Raw genomic sequence first — 9,219 nt, forward strand, 5'->3', positions numbered from 1 at the left:
GTCTGTTGGAGTACCACAGGAGTGGACTTAAAGAGTGGTTCCCAGCAGAGTCCTCCAGAACTGACTTGCTGTCATCTGTCACTTCAGCATCGGGAAGATGCTATTGCACTTCAGGCTCCAGCTACCTGCTACTAGAGCCTGGTGCTTAACTCACACAGATGTTGACTCCAGAAAGATACATCAGATATCAAAAAGCCACCTCTGGAAGCACTCCATAGTAATTAAAATCTGCATTAAAAATGAATGATTCTCCACAGAGAGTGCATTCTAAAGACACATTGAGGTGTCTCATAAATGCTTCTTCTTGGTAGAGCTGGAGTTAAAGCTGGAACTCCAGTTTTAAAAGACTGAGAAAAAGTGTGGTTGTGTGGCCTAGATGCGGCTTATCTCCAAAAGAACATAAGTTCCAGAAACCAGGCCATAAGATACCAGCTCCAGGAACAGACCATAAAATCCAGAACAAAATCATAAAACCCCCTCCCAAAGAACAGCATGGGTTATCCCCACAAGAATGAGAAAATATCTTATCTCAGAATGGGTCATCTGTGCTGAGCAGCCACACTTCATCGTATGGATAAATGGTTCATGACACAGGGATGCAGACCACTGATCACCTGTGACTCCCTAGCACCCACCAATGAAAGTTTAGATTGCATATTCTTTCTAGAGAGTTCCCCCAGTTCCTTATAAAAAGGCCTTAGTGCTTTTGTCTGGGGTCGACATTTTAGAGAATGTTGTCCCCACATGCTGGATGTTTCTGCAGAATAAATGTTCTTTGTTTTTGCATACTATCTGAGTCTGGGGGCTTCCCTCCATGATTTTCAGACCCCTATGGGTTTTTTTGTAACAACATTAACAATGCAAGAATAATGGTTGATTTTTTTTTTTTTTAGACACTACAGGGACAAACTGAAAAGCTGCTGAAAGACATGGTGAGGTGCAAGCTACTCTTCTTATGTCTTTTCCCACATTTGATGTGGTGTAAGAAGAAGAGATAAACTGTCTGTGAAAGTAAAATTCTAGAGTGGTATCCAGGGTCTTTCTCCCCTTGCATAACTGACTGTGCATGCTTTGCTAGACAGCGAATGCTCAGCGTAGAAAGCCAAGCCAAGACTTTTTACATCCCTGTCCAAGGAAGCCTGTGAACTTTTTTCTTGGTTTCTACTTTGCAGCTGAGCATCCAGATTAGCATCAGTGTATCTGGGTATAGTTAGTACTCATGTGACTTCTGACTCACAAAGACAGACTGATATTCACTCTGTGGGGTAGCAGATTTGTCCTTCTGTGAGGCATTCTTCTCTGTGATTGTATAATCCTGGTTGTGGTGTTTGAATAGGAATGGCCCCCATAGGCTCATATTTGAATGCTTACTAACCAGGGAGTGTCACTATTTGAGAAGAATAAGAAGGATTAGGAGGTGTGACTTTGATGGAGGAAGTATGCGAATGGGGTGGGCTTGACTCTTCAAAAGCCCATGCTAGGCCCATCCCCTCTCCCTCGTTCTCAATCTCTCTCCGTTTTTTTAACATTTAACTGGTTGTTTTATTTATTTACATTTCAAATGTTATCCCTCTTTCCAGTTTCCCCTTCACAAACCCCCTATCCCCTGCCCCTTCCCTGCTACCTCTATAAGGCTGCTCCCACCATTCACTCCTGCCTCAGCATCCTAGCATTCTCCTACCCTGGGAGCCTCCACAGGACCAAGGGGCTCCCCTCCCAGTGATGCCTGATAAGGCAATCCTCTGCTACTGTATCCAGCTGGAGCCATGTGTTTCCCCCTACCCATGTGTACTCTTTGGTTGGTGGTTTAGTCCCTGGGAGCTTTGGGGTGAGGAGGGGGTCTCTTGGTCACTCTCTTACTTGTTTTCTCTCTCTCTCTCTCTCTCTCTCTCTCTCTCTCTCTCTCTCTCTCTCTCTCTCTCTCTTCCTACAGATCAGGATGTAGAACTCTCAGCTACTTCCCCAGCACTATGCTCCCTACCCTCATGACAATGGACTAATCCTCCACAACTGTAAGCAAGCCCACAATTAAATGTTTTCTTTTATAAGGGTTGCCTTGGTCATGGTGTCTCTTCACTGCAATAGAACAGTAACTAATACACTGACCAAACACTTCAACCTCCTGGATTTTATTCAGTAAAATCAGCTGTAAAACAGTCTATATTCCATCTGCTGTACATCACCATGGAAAACATAGAGCTTTTCTTGTGTTACCCCATCAGCTTCAAAGTCCTTAGTAGAAGCACATGTTTTTCCTATCTTTGCTCATGTGTCCACATTCTCATTACCATCTTGGGGGCGGTAGGGGGGATGGGGAGCTGGTTCTTTGGCCAAGGCATGTATGCCCCTTCAAGACATATATCCCACCAAGACATGGCTAACAAGAGAATCATCTTCTTTATGGGACGCATGCACAGTTAATAGACTATAAATGAAAAAGCTACTAGATCAGGAAAGCTACTAGACCTGAACACCAATAGCCATGAAATCATAACTGTAAGGTGTTAATTAACTTTTTGTTGGATCTTTAAAAACACATTATACTACTAAAATATATAGGCATTGTGATGGTGAATTGTCATTGTTAACCTTACTGGATTTAGAATTACCATGAAATACATGTAATACCATGAAAATACATATCTAGCTATATTTATGGGAGCATCCAGAAACATTTGACCCACTTGTGTATGAAATCAGCAGCATTCAGGCTGCAGTCCTAGATTTAATGAAAAGAAAAAAATGAACTGAACCAGCGTTCATCTCTCCTTACTTCCTGATTGTGGATTCAAGATAGTCAGTCTCTCCACACATGTGCTCCCTAGCCTTCCCTTCATCTCCTTGAACTAGAAGCAAAAGTCAGCCCTTTCTTTCAAGTTGCTTCTTGTCTGGCATTTTTGTCACAGCAACGAGAAATGTAATTAGCACAAATTTCCTGAAATCTGAATTCAACTCCTAAGCCACCAGAGATAACCGTGCTGTGCTTTGGAAGTATCAGTGTATATACAGTGTGTTGATGATATTCCTGTGGCAAACCAATCATTGTTAGTAACCCATGTGTACCTGCCTATTTTGGGGAGTTTTATTGAACAAGCAATAGAAATAAACAAATTTACTTAAACAAGAATTTATTGATTTTTTTTAAAAAATATGTTTAATTATCTAATAATCCCAGAAATTGGTTGGGAAGTATGAATAATCAGCTTATAAGTGGTCAGAGGTTATGGGAGGAGAGTTTTCTTCTTGAAAAAAAAATAGAGAAAAATCACTCACAGAGAAGCATTTTTTTTCTGACATCCTGTTCTTCCTTAACAGCCAGAAAATAAGACTTCATTGAAAGTAGTTACATCCATATTAATACCACAAGGGTCCTCACAATGAGGCAGAAACTGATAAGGCACATAGACTGTAGGAGGGGATGAGTAACACAGCCATGAACTTAAAAAGGGTGAACTTACTAGAAGCTGTACAGAGATAGAAAAGGAAGTGGTCCTTTTCTGCTCACAAGATAGGAACCAAAAGAAGAATTAACAAGGCAAAAGTAAAATGAATCTATCTGGTCAAAAACGTAGATTAAAACCTCAACCTCAGAATAAACCACTCATTTTTTAAATTAGTTACATAGTAGGTTTCGATAAGACTTTTCCATACATCCTTAGTTTTGGTTAGTCCTCCAAACCCCACCTCCCCTTGGCCTTCCCACCTCCATTTAAACTTTCTACCTCTACATCCTCTATCTGTGCTTTTTTTATAGCATGTGTCCTCATCCCCTCCGCTACTTAGTGTGGCTCCTCCTGGGTCCCTTTATAACTTTTTTTGGCACTGTATACACACATCCAAACACAAATACCCAAACCTAAAAATATAAAGCTAAGATGTGCACAATGGTGAGAACTTTTGAAGCTGGTTGTGATTGGCTTACTGAGGTTATCAACTTGGCTACATCTGGTATCAACTGAACTCTTAACAGCTAGACACACTTGTGAGGGGTTCTTCTTGATTGGATCATTTGAGGTGGGAAGACCTACCCTAAACCTGGATGATTTGAGATTGGGAGGCCCACCCTAAAGCTGGGCCACACCTTCTTGTAGCAGTCCACATAAAAGGATAGAGAAGAAGAAAGTCTTTGCTTGCTTGTCTCACACCCAGTCTTGTAGACGGAATAACTATTGGATCCTTGGCCCTTCTATAAGGAGACAGTCATTGTTGAACTTCTCAGCCTGTAAGCCATTCTAATAAATTTCCCATATATAGTTATTCTATCAGTTCTGTTCCTTTAGAGAATCCTAATATGTTTGACTTTCTGAGCCTGGGTAATCTTAGTCTAGTGTTTTCTAATTTCACTCATTGCCCTTACGTTTTTCTTTTTACAGTGGGGGACGTTTCACTGTGTGTATATGGACATTTCCATCATCCTTTCACATCTAGGCCAATTCCATTTCCTGGATGTAATGAATGGCTCAACAATAAACATGGATGAACAAGTATCTCTATAACAGGAGATGGAGTCTCTGGGTGTGGTCTAGCTGTGTCATACAGAAATTCTGTTTTTTAGCTTTTTGAAAAATCTCGACACTGATTTCATGGTGGCTTCCCTAGTTTACACTTCTATGAATGGGGATAAGGTAAACTGTCCATCTTTTCACTGATATTTCAGGAAGTATGACTAGTCATAGAAAGGGCGGCTAGAAGAGATGCGTATGATCTAATGATAATGCACTAAGCAGGAAGACCAGCTGCCTCAAGATTCTGCACATGGCCTCTGTGCAGAATTCCTTCCTCCCAAAATGAGGCACTACCTATGACCTAGAGTTGATGACAGGGAAGGGACCCTGTGACCTAGAGTTAATTTCGGTGGGTGGGAGTTTTTCCTGTGGTCAATGTTAAGATGGAAAACTAGAAGGGAGGGGATTATATTTTAAGCTTTATGGCTTATTTGTGAGGAAACGGGTTCTCATTTGTATGACTCTGTCTCATCTTTAAAAAAAAATATTTTTTTTTAGTTGTTTGGGTTTGCCTTGAGGGGGAAGAAAGTAGAACAAGAGACAGGAGGACAGTAGAATCCCAGAGAGTAGCTTCCTGTTGAGGTGCTGCTTTTTGAGCACTCCTTCCCTGAAAAGGCAAAGCAGTAGATTTCTCTGAGAATCTAGAAGGAGCATGTTCTTTATGACACTTGATTTGAGCTCACTATCATCTGCATCAGACTTCTAACCTACAGAACTGCAAATGGGCCAACTGTTAAAGACATTGCTTATGTGTAAATACATTAACAGAAGCAACAGAAATGAGCACAAGATGAAAGGGGTACTGTGCATGCCAACAGAGCAGTAGGCAGAAAGGGGTACTGTGCATGCCAACAGAGCAGTAGGCAGAAAGGGGTACTGTGCATGCCAACAGAGCAGTAGGCAGAAAGGGGTACTGTGCATGCCAACAGAGCAGTAGGCAGAAAGGGGTACTGTGCATGCCAACAAAGCAGTAGGCAGAAAGGGGTACTGTGCATGCCAACAGAGCAGTAGGCAGAAATGGCTTGTTGAGGAGGCCAGCAGCTGGCTGGAAACTCCTCTGCATTCTGTATGTCACATGTCTAACACGTGGAACTTTTGAGAACAGTGGGTGACAAACAACAACACTTTAAAAGGAAAGGCCTATGTTCTCTACCAAGCTGTCTTGTTTGATTCTCGTGACATCCCAGAGGTGGCTTGTTTTAGTTAGATTGCCAAGTCAATGGCCTGGGTAAGCAGACAGTGATTGACAATAAAACTACAGCCAGTAGTATATAAGCTCTGGACTCACCGGATCCTGTCTGATTCTAGATAGCAATTTTCATCATTATGTGGCTCAGTTGCATTTATTGCACATCAAGGGAGAAAGTGAAGAGACTCAACACATGACCCAGATCTCCTTTACCACATGGAAGACAGGAGAAGTATCACAATAGGTGTTAGAGAAAAGGAATCACTTTTTCAGGGGTGAAGTTAAACAATGATAGTTGGAAAGAATATGTATCTCCTTTAACTGGAGATGCTTCTCAGAAGGAAAAGTTCTTCATGTTCTTAGGTCACCAGCTTCTTCAAGAGCAGCAGTGTAATGTGGGCAATAACTCATTATCGGCCCAGAGAAGGGAGTGACAGGTTGGGCTGATAGGGGATCTGACTCAGTATCTATTCCTGAGTTTCCTCACGGTCGGGGCAGGTGGTGTGCCAAGGTATTGCTCTAATGTCTGGGGTCTCCAAGGAGACAGGAAAAGCAGTGGCTATTTTCCAGACTTAAGAGTCTAGCTGGCATATAGGGCCGAGAGTCTCTGGATTTTCTGCGTGTTCTTTATTGTGAGATTGAATGAATAGCCAGAAGACTTGGTCTTATTCTACCCCAGTGGCTCTCAAACCTGGAAGCCTGCACAATTCTTGTTGGATTCTTAACATTGACCAGTTGCCTTTTGAAACATGGTCTTTTTGCCTTCCACTATACTGGTGAAGTCCAGAGAGACTCAGTAGCATGTTTGGGTCGTGTGCGTGCGTGCGTGCGTGCGTGCGTGCGTGCGTGCGTGCGTGCAACAGAATTTGGAGTCAATGTTACTTAACTCCAAAATTTATATTTGATTCAGTTTTATCATGTACTAAGCATGGTTCTGATTTATACAAGCTCTCTATCTCAACAAGATAGGTTAAAAGGAAAATACAGTGAAACTTAAAAGCAAAAGGAGCCTGGGAAGCCAGGGCATGAAAACTAAACTCTGGCAAGTCAGTAAGGGGAAATGTGTGAGGAAGGCCTAGTAAGATGGCCTTAAAGCTGAGGTGTGTGAATTTCTGACTAACAGGATGTTCCTGATAGAAGGACTTGGTGGCTACATTTGGTAAGCGTGAGTAGGCAGAGACGACAGCAATGAGTCAAGAGCTTACGGCATCAGGAGCCACTGTTGTCATAGATGGTGGCTGCAGATCTTCTCTGTGAAAAGAAAACCTTTATGTTTCATGTGAGCCTTGGAGCCACACTGAAAAAATAGTTTGTTCACAGACATTCGGTCTAACTTCTCGTCCTGCTCAGTAACCTCATGTCAGGGTAGCTTTGTCAGTGATGATAGTTCCCTCAGAAATGTAAACTGTGTGCATGTAGTCAGAACCCTACAATGCATCACCCAATACTATCATCCTTTCATGAGGCGTAACCATGTGCTCAGAACAGTTTTAAATAGGTGGAATTTTGAAGGTCACTTCCACAGCCTCAGAAACCCTCCCTCTTTCAAACCTCTGTTGGATGAGTTGCTCTACACTTAACATGCAGTTTTTAGAACTGAACATTTCAAACAGCTGTGTGCTCTTCCACAGGGGTAACCTGATAACTAGCCATTCTGATTTTATACACTCACTGAGTTCCCCACTAATGTTTTGCTATGTTCCTCTGTGGTGAAGCAATCATGCATATTTTGCCTTTTGGATTATTTTCTATAGAAACATTCCTGAAAATGGGATTATGTTAAAAATGAATTGTTATATTAGCCAGTCTTTCATTATTAAAATTAGATGTATGGTTTAAGCAAAATTGAGCAATACCTTTAAGTCTTGATACATGTCATAAGTCACCATTTGAAGAAGTTAGAACAATGATAGCATACTACTGCATAAATGTTACTGAAATCGCAACAACACTGGGGAGAATGCTTTTCTTCACTTTTGTTAATTTATAAGGTATGAGTGTTTCAACCATCCTTCTCTTGTTCGTGGTAGAAGTTCAGCATTTTCCATATTACTAGTTTTACTCAAACTCTACCTTTTGCACACTCACTTTTGTTCAGTTACTAAAATTCCAGGATCCTTTTCTTTTCAATTTGAGATTTCAAAATTTTATGTAAAATATATTCCATGGTTCTTTCTTCAAATCCATATAAAGTAGAAGAAACCAGTGAGGAATAATGAAGAAACATACAAAAATATTTATCAATTATTTATGATAAATTATTATTGATAAATTATGAAATTTATCAATTTCAATTATGTTTATGAAGCTCCTACAAAGAACTAGCTTTAAACCCTTTTGAGATGACATGTACTTTTGAAATGTGACTTCTTATGCTCAAAATGAGACAGAAATACAAGGTCCTGGGTTCCTAAAATAGTTCTACAAAACCTCTCAGCTTAAGAATCTTTGCTATGTTAACTGCGTTAACCAAAATGTTTGTTTCAACATTTTTATTTACTTAACAAAGACCTTGTATTAGAAGGATGCTGTTAATAATAATTTAATGTGACATATCTTTTTTTTTCCCTTTTTTCCTTTTTTGGTGTTTTCACAGTGAGCCAATCAATGTGAAGCAGAGTTGGGATCCTACTAGAAGCAGAAAGGAATTCACTCAGGAAAAGAATTAAAGCACATCCACAATCATGGATGTGGCCTCACAAGATGAGTCATACCTTATTGGAAGACATTTTTATCATAGAGTTTTAAACATGGAGGTTCAGAGAGAGCTAGTTGAAAAGAAGAAGTGAGACATGTCCGTGTGGGTAAGAGCTGCAGGCACAAGGATCTTAGCAGTAAACTTAACAACGGGGAGATTTCAGCTTATGTCTCAAACAGTTGCTAAAAGACATACTTTTTTGTCTCTCCTTTTTGAGAAGTGAGACTATGAATGGCTTTGGAGGTGCCTTGAGTGAGATCTTAATCCCATAAAGCAAAACCAGGAGTCATCAGGGTTATACAGGGGGCTAGTCCATGCCCATTCCCAGCAAAGGAACTGTCAGGTAAAAATCTCAGAAAATTGCAAGGTTTTATCTATGAAAGAATAAAGGCCTTAAGCCATTGTTAACTGTGCTTGATATATAGTGTGCTGACCGAGGATCCCCCCATAGCAATGGAAGCCAGGAGATAATTGAAGACCATCTTCAAAATGCTTCAAGAAAAATTAGCTGTTATTAGGACAGTAATAGCAAAATGATCTTCTAAGAAGTGCAATATATATATATATGTATATATATATCTCCAGGTAGGCAACACGTGAGCGAGCTTTCCTCTCAAAGAAATACGTAAAAGATGTTTTTAGAAAGTACATGATCCCCCAAGTGGAAGCTTGTTAGTTCTTTGTTAGCTGTGCCACAGACTTGGTGGCTTAAAATAACATAAAACGGGCTGGCATGGTGCAGTGGGTCAAAGCTCTCGCTTCCTGAGTTCAGTCCCTAGGACCCTTGGAAAAAGGAGAGACCCACTCCTGAAAGTTGTCCTGTAGGA

Source organism: Arvicanthis niloticus, chromosome 6, assembly GCF_011762505.2.
Source record: "Arvicanthis niloticus isolate mArvNil1 chromosome 6, mArvNil1.pat.X, whole genome shotgun sequence".
Taxonomy (NCBI): Eukaryota; Metazoa; Chordata; class Mammalia; order Rodentia; family Muridae; genus Arvicanthis; species Arvicanthis niloticus.